Source organism: Amborella trichopoda, chromosome 13 (assembly GCF_054954075.1).
Source record: "Amborella trichopoda isolate Santa Cruz 75 chromosome 13, AtrichopodaSantaCruz75HAP2 v2.0, whole genome shotgun sequence".
NCBI lineage: Eukaryota > Viridiplantae > Streptophyta > Magnoliopsida > Amborellales > Amborellaceae > Amborella > Amborella trichopoda.
Genome location: NC_142348.1, coordinates 48,063,976 through 48,076,475, shown reverse-complemented (window position 1 = coordinate 48,076,475; position 12,500 = coordinate 48,063,976).

The window sequence follows — 12,500 nt, the reverse complement described above, 5'->3', positions numbered from 1 at the left end:
AAATATATAAAGCCCTACCTCGAAACTCGCCTAAAATTATACTAACGGATTTAAAGAACCTTCAATTTCGATCAACTTGACCTTGATCTTTATGATTGTTAAAAAAAATATTGGACTTTATGACCTAAAAATAATGTATATTGTAACACATTATCTAAACAATCAATTTTAAAGTGATCAATCATAACTAGTGGTGGAAATAGATTTTGGAACGATCATTACAAATTTTCCATGGCTGAATTGTTTTTTGGACAATATCCTGAGGTGAACCTCTATTTATTTTATTTTGGGCAATATTTCTATGCTTTCCTTACAACATATATCTTTTATGCTTCCCCCTATCCAACCGTCCATTTTGAATGGAGGGCTACGGTTGCCCCAATCACAATGTCACGTCTCTACACTTTTGTTATTTTTAATTTCTTATGTAAAATATTATTTTTAATTTCTTATGTAAAATATTATGACATCAAATTTTGGGTGTCCAATCCTCTATTAAACTCACATTTGTAAAAAATATAAAAAATATTCCCAATAAAATAAAAGACCAAAATACCCCTAAAAGTTTCAAGGTGTATTTTAGTTATTATATTCTATCGAAAAATTAATTTTAATATTTTTTATAGGTCCGCCCCAATGAGAAGACGACACTTACCAAATTTTATAATCATAAAATTTGTATTAAAAAAAAAAATTTAAAATAAAATACTCTGAGGCGTCGGATCTAGGATCAAATGGTGAGCGGCTCACTTAATCAAAATTGGAGGACTAGATAGTAGGGGAAGCGTAGATCTTCTATGTTTTAGGGAAAGTATAGAAACCTTTCCTTTTTATTGTTATAAGGGCCAGTCTTATAGAAATTACATCCTAGCAAAAATTTGTGAGGCTTTTTTAATGGGTGTGGTTTCTATAAGGTTGCAACCTTAAACAATTCAATTAAAGCTACCTCCAAATTTTATCATAACATGTAATTTTGGTGTAAAAAATTCTTAAGGTTATCTTAAAATTGATTTTCATCTCTAATTATAAACTTTTAAACTCCAAAAATGACTAAAATCAAGTAGATACATAAACATATCAAAATCTTGAAAATGGACGGTCTAGATAATGGGTTGTAAGATGCCCTATTTTTGGTACTCAAAATCTTTTTCTTTTTTCATATTCATACATCTCGATGTCGAGATGATCAATTAGAGGGTTTTTCAACATTAAAACAACCTTGTTCGATGGATTTTTGAGGTACATTTTTAATTCTACATTTTAAGGTTTCAACCTAATATAAACTTTTTCCTTTTTTTAATATGTATTTTCATTTATCATTTAGATTTTCCTTGTTAAATTTTAAGTTTTCAACGATATTCTATAACATTGCTTCCCGTTTTTCAATTAGACGAAGCGATATGGCGTCCCTAGAAACGTGCCAGATGCTCATTTGTCAGCATTTGGAAGGTGTTAGGTTGTTTTTCTTTCTTCCTTATTTTAAGAGTTGTATAGTCCCGCGGGTGCATGCTATATGCTTTTTTCGGTCCATTGGAAAGAAATTTTTTTAGAAGAAACTTTGGGAATACACTTGAACCACTAGATTATTATTTTCAAAAGAAAAAATAATAATTTCCATTTAAAAAAAAATATTGAGTTCTCTAACAATTAACCTTTCATTATCCAAAATTGTCGTCTTCAGTCGTTCTTTGAACATTAGTGTTTTACAAGCACATCAAGAGAGAGATTTGGAGATTTGTTTTGTTTGCTTCTTTGTTTTTACTTTTATTTTTTTAAAGGTTAATCTTGAGGTTACATCCCCAAGACTTGGGATCCTAAAAAATAATTGCAAATTAAATTTTACCCAAGAAAATAATGAGTGTGACTGGGAGATTTTTAGTTTTTTTAATTAAGGTTAATCTTCTGATGTTATATCCCCAATACTTGGGATCCTAAAAAATAACTGCAAATTAAATTTTACCGAAGAAAGTAATGGACAATGTGCTCGTGATGGAGCACAAATTCTTTTGGCTTAACATTTACTATGAATTTTCAGACGTTATTAGTCTTTTAGAGGAAACGATTGTATTCTATAACATGACAATATAATAATAAAATATTTATTATTTAATCGCAAATCAAGACTAATCCCACTTTTATGATTTTATTATAGGGAAAAGTTTATATAAGGCCAAGGCTATAAACAATTTGAGCCTGCCTCAAAAATTTTACTGTAAGGGGTTGTTTTGATGCCCAAATATCCTCAAATTGATCATCTCGGCATCAAGATGCATGAACATGAGAAAAAAATGGATTTCAAGTTTTGGAAATAATATATTTTGTAATGAATTTTTAGACCATCAATTTTCAAGATTTTCAAGTTTTCATAGATCTGTCAATCTACACGATTTTTGAAGCTTTTAACTTTATAAATAAAGATGAAAATATATTTTAAGTCTATCACAAATATTTCCAGTATTGAAACCACATTTCTCGACAGCATTTGAAGGTAGGCTCTAATTTGATTATTTAAAGCCTAGGCTCTATACAAACCATACCCTTTATTATATTATATAATTTAACATTGAATATGAATTTTTTCACGTTATTAGTTCTTCGGATGAAACAATTATATTCTATGATAATATAATAATATAATATTTATTATAGGGTACGGTTTATATAGAGCCAACGCTCTAAACAATCAAATAAACACACCTTCAAATAGTGTCAAGACATGTGGTTTCAATAATGGAAATGTTTGTGATAGCCTTAAAATAGATTTTTATCTTTCATTATAAAGCTTTAAAAATAGGGCAGATCTAGCAGATCTATGAAAACTTGAAAATCTTGAAAATTAATAGTCCACAAATGTTTTACAAGATATACTATTTCTAAAACTTGAAATCCATTTTCATCTCATGTCCATTCATCTTGATGTTGAGATGATCAATTTGCGGATATTTGAGCATCAAAACAACCTCTTCCAGTGAAATTTTTGAGGTGGATTCTAATTTGATTGCTTAGAGCCTCGGTTCTATATAAACTTTTTTTCCTTATTATATTTTGTACAACTTTTTTGTATTATATGATTTAACATTGAAAAATGGTTTGATAGAGTTGCGGCCCTATCAAAATAAAAAAAGCCTCACCTCATAATTCATTGAAAATTAAAATTCAAGCATTGCAAAACCCTTGCATCGATCATTTTGGCTTGAACATTATGGTTGTGAAAACAAATTAAGATTTCAAGCTCTAAAAATAGTATCTAGTAACAAATTATCTAAACCGTCCATTTCGCCCTAAAAATAAGTGTTCATAGATCCGCAAGATCTTTACCTTTTTTTGAGTTTTAAATTTCATTGTCGGTATTGAAAATTGATTTTAGAGCCATCATGGAGATTTTCATAGCCGAAAGGACTTTCCAAACGAGGATTTGAGGTCAGGCTATATTTTGCTTTCATGGCACCTATACCTTATAGAAACCTCATCTTTTAACATTTATGAGGATTTGACATGTTTGGAGGGTTTTTCCGGCAGTTTTGAAACCGAAGTACTACCAAAATTTTGCCAATCTTGGTTTTAGATTATGTTATCGAATCAACAAATTACTGATTTGTTTGTAAATAAGAGTAAATACTCAGTGAGCAAACAAGCTTGTAAAACAATATAGAGTAGACGAGATTATAGAAGTGGGGCAGTTTGTGTTGAGTAGCGCAACGGAAAATTCATGCTCAAAATGAGAACCTTGTGCATTTATCAGATACCATGCACACATGTGCACACCAAATTTGGAGAGAAACTATTTCCTTGATTTATTAATAAAAACATCATATGAAAATACGCAAATATCTCTACTACTCTATCTATAGCTCACGTCTGATGCCTCTCTGTCTCATGTAATTTGCCACAATGCCTACCTCACAGTAATTCCCCCCTTTTTATTACAGGAAAAATTTTATTTAAGGTTGACACCTTAAAATGTAGAATTAAGGTGCACCTCTAATATTTTTTAAAAAAAGTTGTTTTGATTTTGGAAAAATATCTATTATCATCTTGAAATCGTGATTTATAGGTATGGAGAAATAAAGAGATTTCAAGTCCTAACAATAGTATACCTTGCAATACATTATTTGAACCGTCTATTTTTAAGATTTTCTTATGTTTATAAATCTGCTTGATTTGAACCATTTTTTAAATTTAAAATTTTATAAGCAAGAATAAAAATAGATTCTCATACTATCCTAAGAATTTTCGACACTAAAATTGCGACAAAGTTTCGAGACACACCTTCCTTTCATTTTTAAGGTTGGAATCTTATGCAAACCACATCTTTTTTTTAACCTTAAAAGGAGATAACTGCAAACAAAAATAAGGACTTCTAACTCTAAAGGTAATTCATGTAGAACTTCTAACCCAAGAGCAAATCTCTTCCTATCTTAAGATAACCAAAACATTGAGTTTAGTTTTTTTTTTTTTTTTTGAACTGCAAAACATTAAGTTTAGGCTGTTCCTCAATATTATAATCATTAACTCCAACGGGATTAGAAACTCGAAATAGAGATAAGGGAAAAGTTTATATGGAGCCTAGGCTCTAAACAATCAAAATTGAGCCTATCTCAAAAATTTCATTAGAAGAGGTTGTTTTGATTCTCACATATCCTTAAATTGATCATCTCGACATCAAGATGAATGAACTTGAGAAAACAATGGATTTCAAGTTTTGAAAATAGTACATCTTGTAAGGCATTTTTGAACCATCAATTATTAAGTTATTCAAGGTTTCATAGATTTGCTCGATCTACACTATTTTTTTAAGATTTAAATTTTATAATTAAATATAATAATATATTTTAAAGCTAATAAAATATTTCTAATATTGAAACCACATTTAATCAACACCATTTGAAGGTGGGCTCCAACTTGATTGCTTAGAGCGTCGGCTCTATAGAAACCGCACCCGATAGATAATTCCTATCTAGCGACAATCTCTGACGGTCGGCAGTACAACTGGGCGATGTAGCTAATTTAGTGCCGACAATCAAGATAGTGTCAGCTAAATAATTGAGAGACTCTGCAATTTGATAATATAATTTCATTTCTTGCACCTCACTTTTTTTCCGTCACACGTATCGGTAGTGCTTTCTTGAGTTGGGAGCTACTTGATTTGCACAATTATGACATCGTGCTTTCTCTTTTTTCACATCGTTTAAGATGGACAAGGTGTATAACACAGCCAAATTGATAAATTACTTTGCAGTAAGACATTTTGTGAATCCTTCGACAATGAAAACTATGCTTATTGATATGTTTTAAGAATTTCGTCCTCTCTATAGTGCATATTCTTGTTGGATATTAGAAAGCGGAAATATATTTCAAATCCCAAGTCAGTGTTTTAAAATCTAGGCGAGATGAACTGGCCAACCAGAAATCTGCTCCGCGACAGGGAATTGCTTATCCTGATTGGTGCATTAAACTAGTTCTCTATCACGAGAATCGGTCCAATAATTAAAAATTTTAAAACAAAAATATATAACCAGGCAGAAGATCATGAACTCAGAATTGTGTGAATCGAACCAGATCAGCCAGTTTATATCAATCTGCGGAAGAATATAAAATAAAAAAATTAAATAACAATAAAAAATATTTTGTATAACAACCTAATCTAATTTTCTAATACTTTTTAATCATTTTCTAGTAAATTGTTTTGTGATAAATTGCTTTTTAAAACTTTTTATGATCAACTATTCATCATCCAAATATAATAATTATTTCAAATTCAAATCCATTTATATATTATTTTTTAAGATATAAACCATGGGATTTTTAACATTCAAATAAATAAATAAATAAATAAACCACAATTACTTTATAGAAAAATATAAATTTATATAGAAAGCTAGAAAAATATATGGGATTGTACATGATGAGATCATTTACCTTTGAAATAGAGAGGTCACAATTACTTACAATCATCCGACGTAAAATTTGAACTTTGAGCTTGGTCATTGAAATAAATGCAGCCACCCAATTTCACACTCAAGGTTTAGAAATAGTGCATCTTGTAATGCATTTTTGGACTGTCAATTTTCAAGATTTTTAAGTTTTCATAGACGTGTTCGATCTACATTATTTTTAAAGCTTTAAATTTTATAATTAAAAATAAAATATATTTTAAAGCTATCACAAAGATTTCTATTATTGAAACCACATCTTTCAACACTATTTAAAAATGAGCTTTACTTTAATTGTTTAGATTGTCGGTTCTATACAAGCTGCAGCCTATAGAAACAAGCAGTAAAGTTCGACTGCGTTGTTGTCACACTGGACCATTGGGCAGCAGCTAAATACCAAACTTTGCGTGTTTTCTTTCACTTTGAATAGAGGAAATGGATTTTTTTCCAAAAAAGAAGACGAAAAGAAATGGTTTACACGAGTCAACATCTTAACTACCGCATGAAAGGTGTCCTTAAGAGAGAAAAAAGCTTATAAGGTTTAACTTTATACTATTGACGTAAGGTGCGGCCTCACAAATTCCATAGAGAGCGTTCCGGGTTGACGCAAGGTGCGCCTCCCAAATTCCATAGAGAGGGTTCCGGATTGGAGAACCCTAAGAGTGATTGATCTCGAGATGGATGGACGTGAAAAAAATATATATATATTTTCAAGTCTAAAAAGTGGTACATTTTGTAAAAAGTTATCTGGATTTTTTATTTTTTAGATTTTTAAATGTTTTTATATCTTCTTGATCTGCACTGTTTTTGAAGTTTTAAATTTTATAATTGAAAATAAAAAAATATTTTTAAATCATTATAAGATTTTCAACACCAAAACGACATCTCTAACTAAATTTTTGTAAATGCACCTTGCTTATACAGTATAAAGAGACAACCTCATACAAACCTCACTCATTGAAAAATCCTCCCAAAAGTGGTTTTGATATTAAAAATCCTCCCATCATGGTGAGGATTCCGCCCAAAGGTTCATATTACTGTTTAGTTTATTGTAAGAAAGGATATTGAAATTTATATAATTAATTATTTTTAACAGGGGCACGTTGATGGGCCTTGGTCGGTTTGATATTATTAAAATATACATTTAATGATTTTGATAGGGACTGATCAACTTAGACATGGGTTGTTGAGTTCTTGGAACATGTCGCTTGTGGAATTAGAAACTTTAAATACCAGGATCCCACTCAAAGTCGAGTATATAATTGGTTAAATGTAAAATAAATTAATATAATTATAAATTGAGTGTAAGAAATATATTAAAAATCAAAATACACTATAATGACACACGATTTAGGTGGTTCACCCCGTACGGCTACATCCCTTCTTCGTAATCATGTAGAGATAGTTCCTTTTTCTTATGTTGGACCCTGTGGCACTAACTCCTCTAATAAAGCTGAAATGTGTTCCCTTATACAAAGGCTAGAAATTATTATAGATGAGGGTTTCTCAGGAGACATTCTTATTGAGGGAGATTTTCTGAATATCTTGGACTTATTAATGAAATCTTTGTAATCTTGTCAAAAAAAGAAAACGAAATTTGCTGAATTTTGTTAAATGGTGCAGGCAGGAGCAAAAGGTCCCTTAGCCCCTACATATCCTATAGATTAAATTACTTGATCTTTGTGCTTCTCCGAGACTATGGGTTTTGTTCTGCCATACCTATCTTGAAGCCAATGTTGCAGTGGATAATCTTGCTAAGCATTATCTACAAAGAGACCATTTATCTTTTGTATATGGATGTCATAATCATTCATACTCATTAGATGCCATATTAGATGGCTTGGGGTGAGTGACGAAGTTCAAGATTTTTTTTTTTGGAACTTTGTATCTACTCAATGGCACTCTTACAACCACCCATTTAAATTTTAAGGGACAAAAATAATTGTGACCTCCATGTATAAAAAAACAAATGGTCTCTTTGTAGGCAAGCCCTTTCGGAAAATAGTCACTTAATCTTTTTTCTCTTCAAATATGACATTGAATCGGGGACTAGGAGTTGCCGCCAATTTGTTTTGAGAGTTTAGATAAGCAATTTCTACCCTTCAAATTCCCAGATTTGAATTTTTTTTTTTCCTTGATATCATCCATAAATTCTTATTAATTTTTAATTATTGATTCGGCTAATCTAGGTCATCCGATCCAAATCTCTTTAGATCAACTTAAATGAATCAAGTTTTGATATAAATCTACTTAAATTCATTTTTAATTATAAGCTATATTAGGGTACTCGTACATGTGAGTATTTCTTTAATATACTCAACAAACCCTTACTGTACCATGTAGTAGCTTTTTTATTTAGGGATAATTCAGGTAATTAATTAGGGTAAAATTGAAATTCTTGACGGAAAAAATAGCATTTTGTAATTATCATAGGGAATGACATCATCCATATAAGATGTGATATGACATGACCCACATGGAACAATAATTACTTCTTAACCACTTGTAAAATAACACTAGTTTCTTATAAAAATATCTATTCTACACATCCTTATGATCAAACAATTCATATCAATCAGTTTTCCATAAATGATCTTTTTGAATGTTATGTGCAAACCATGTGAATGTCAAAAGTTCAATTGATCATGGTGTCTTGTAAAACAAAGCTCAAAATCTCATAAAACATAAATCATTTGAAAAAAAATAAGAGTTTTAAGTAAGGAAAGTTTAAATAAGGGTGACGCTTCGATGCCCAAAAATCCTTAAATCGATCATCTTTGACCTCAACTTGTATGTACAAGAAAAATAAATAAATTTCAAGTCTTCACATCTTTAAAATAAGGGTGCAGTTTGCATACGGATGCATCCGTAGGTCTAGAGGTAAGGTGCACATTCAAATTTTATAATGATATATAATTTTGATGTAAAATGTTCTTAGAATTATCTCAAAATCGATTTTTATATCTAATTATAAAATTTTAAATTTCAAAAATAGTTAAAATGAAGTAGATCTATAAACATATGAAAATCTTGAAAATGGATGATGTAGATAATATGTTGTAAACTGCACTATTTCTGAGACTTAAAATCTTTTTATTTTTCATAGTCATGCATCTCGATGTCAAGATGATCAATTAAAGGGTTTTTCAACATTAAAACTACCTTTTCCAATGGATGTTTGAGGGGCACCTGTAGTTCTACATTTTTTTTTTTGACAAATAAACCGTAGTTCTACATTATAAGGTAGCATCCTTATATAAACTTTTTCCATAAATTAATGTATCTTGTATTGCATTTTAAATAAAGTGCACCTCAAAAACTCATCGGCAAAGTTGAATGATACTGAAAAATCCTTCCATTAAAATCAATCAGTTTTCCATATTCAAAGTGTTTTTTTTTTAATTTCTTGCAAAAATCGTTTGATTGTCAACAATTAAAAATGGATCATGCTTTCTTGGAACCAAAGATCAAAATCTTAAAAGCATAAAGTGAAGTGCATATCAAAAACTCATCGAAAATGGCCATTATGAGGCTGAAAAAAAAAATTCAATCGTCTAACTTTATAACTTCAAGATGAGTGATGGTACTTTGCAAGGGCATTTAAATAAATTTAATACTCTTATGGGAAAGTTGATGGGACTAGATGTGAAAGTTGTTGAGGAAGATAAGACATCCATATTACTTTGTTCCATACTGAAATTATTGGGATGAACTGATCAGGATTCTCAATACTGCAAAGCATCTAGAACTTAATTTTGTTGTGTTTGCACTTCTTAAAGAGGAGTTTAGGTGGAAGTTCAATAAAAGATAATCTGAGAATGTATTTATAGCATGGTAGATCAATGAAGAGAACTGCAGGAGTGAGTTTGTCTTGATCCATGTCAAAAATACATAAGAAAGTGAAGTGCATAGGTTGTAAAAATTATGTAATGTGAGGAAAGATTGCAAGTTTTTTTGAAAATGAAGAAGTTTTGTCCATGGATAGAGAGGAAATGTTGTACTATTGAATACTTGATTCAGATGCATCCTTTCATATATCTCCACGTAAGAATTGGTTTTACAAATATGAACTATGTGATGGAAAAATAGCTTACATGGGAAATAAAGACTCATGCAAAATAATATGAATTGGAGGCATGGGAATCAAGATGCTAAATGAGGTGACACTAAATCTCTTGCGTAAGGCATTTTCTTCTGGTCTCACAGTGAGTCTCTTAGTCTTAAGAAAATTTGATGAGTAAGGTCAAGTTTACAGGTGATAACACTAAATCTCTTGCGTAAGGCATTTTTTTCTGGTCTCACAGTGAGTCTCTTAGTCTTAAGAAAATTTGATGAGTAAGGTCAAGTTTACAGGTGATAATGGATGTCTGAAAATTTCAAAAGGAATAATAATGGTTGTGCAAGTTGTCGACTACTTACAGCCATTTGATTGGAAATCAAGTGGCTAAGGTTGTGTCACGAAGATTAGTAAAATATTTATTGAGCTTTGAGTGCGTTAATTACAAAACCCTAACCATCTGATTTTAAATCTAACCTTTCTGTACTAAATATAACCAATCCAATTGCATACTTTTCTTTAATATCTTTTGGGCATTTTAGTTAGGAGTTAAATTGCCAATGCAACTCGGATTTGTCCGCGTTCGGATCATTGATTGTGGTCCCAAGAGTCCTAGAACTGCTCTGATTCTTTGCGTTTTTTAGCTTCTATTTTCAAGTCATGTTTGTTAAATTTGGACAAAACTGGTTTGATTAAATTGAAATGGACCCTGGCGAGTAGTAGTAGATTCCAGTTTTGAAATTACTGTGTAGGCTCCACTTTCCTTTGCCCTTTGTGTTTTGTGTCGACATGTCCAGATGCGTCTAAAGATCTATTGGTGTGACCGAATAACACGGAGCGTCTAAATTGCCAATGCAACTCGGATTTGTCCGCGTTCGGATCATTGATTGTGGTCCCAAGAGTCCTAGAACTGCTCTGATTCTTTGCGTTTTTTAGCTTCTATTTTCAAGTCATGTTTGTTAAATTTTGACAAAACTGGTTTGATTAAATTGAAATGGACCCTGGCGAGTAGTAGTAGATTTCAGTTTTGAAATTACTGTGTAGGCTCCACTTTCCTTTGCCCTTTGTGTTTTGTGTCGACATGTCCAGATGCGTCTAAAGATCTATTGGTGTGACCGAATAACACGGAGCGTCTAAATGTAGGCACACCGTGTTTGAATATCAGATACACCTACCTACTCTATGGTTTACTTTGTATGACTTGCCTACTGATCTATTAAATGAAGGTTCAATGTACATGATATGAATGCTGACTGCATATAAAAAATTTGGTTGTCCAGTTTTAGAGATATCGGGCAGGCACAATTTTTTTTTTTTTTTTTTTATTATTTTCGATGCGGTTCAATATTGGAGATACAATGCATTTCAAATGGAAAACGCTAAGTAAGGGATGGTCCAATGTATCTAATATCAGCCGGTCAAAAATGGATCGGTCCAATATTTGGTACATCGAACAGCTGAAAATATCAATCATAGAAATTAAAAAAAATAAAAAGTAGTCCTTGATGTTTGCAACATCAGATCAGTTTTTTTCATGAACGTTCTCTTCCTGGACAGTGGTTTAGCTGTAGATTAGAGATAAGTCTATTCTAAGACAATAGTTCAGTTGTAGAATAGAAATCATATATTTGCAAGTGCTGTCGTTTGGGAAAGCGGGTCTAAAAGAGTTTTCTCGAGTGGGTTTGGTTGAGGGTTAAATAGAAAAGCAACCGGTGATGACATGAGGGAAATTTGTCATAAAGTTTCGAAAATTTTCTTTCCAAGTTTGAGCTTGATCAACTAAATAAATACAGCAACCCAATTTCACATTCAATGGTTAAAATCAATTGTGACAATCGTGTGCCAAAAGTAAATGGTTTCATTATATACTTTTTCATATAATTATATAGGTATAAAACCCCAATTTTTTCAAAACTTAACAAACAGTATTGAATAATGGTAAAGTATGTAATGAGACTATTTATCTTTTCTACAAGATGGTCACAATTAATCATGACCATTGGATGTGAAATTAGGCGGCTACATTTATTTCATTGACCAAGCTGAAAGTTCAAAATAAATTTTTTCAAACTTTGTGACCCATCCAAGCGTTAGATTTCACATTGGATGGTTGTAAGTAATTGTGCCCTCCCTATTCCAAAGGAAAACAGTCTCATTGTATAAATCCCTTGAATAATCTATGCCAACAAACTAGATCTTCCATCTATCACAAAGAAGACCCTTGAGCCAAGCCAAGGGATTCATCTATCGCAATACTGTAAAGTCCCCTATGTGCGGTAAAAATAAAACTCAAGGCATCCACCACCCTCTAGGCCCCTAAAGACAATTGGTCAAATAAAATATAAGGAAAATGTCTCCATAAACCCCATTTTCAACTTTCATTTCTTTCTAAACTAAATATTTCAAAACCTATCTTCTAACCCCCTAAATAACTTTATCAATTTTTATTCCAACTTTTAATCCAAACAAATTAAAAAAGATATTTTTTTTCTAACTCTATCTCTCTCCTC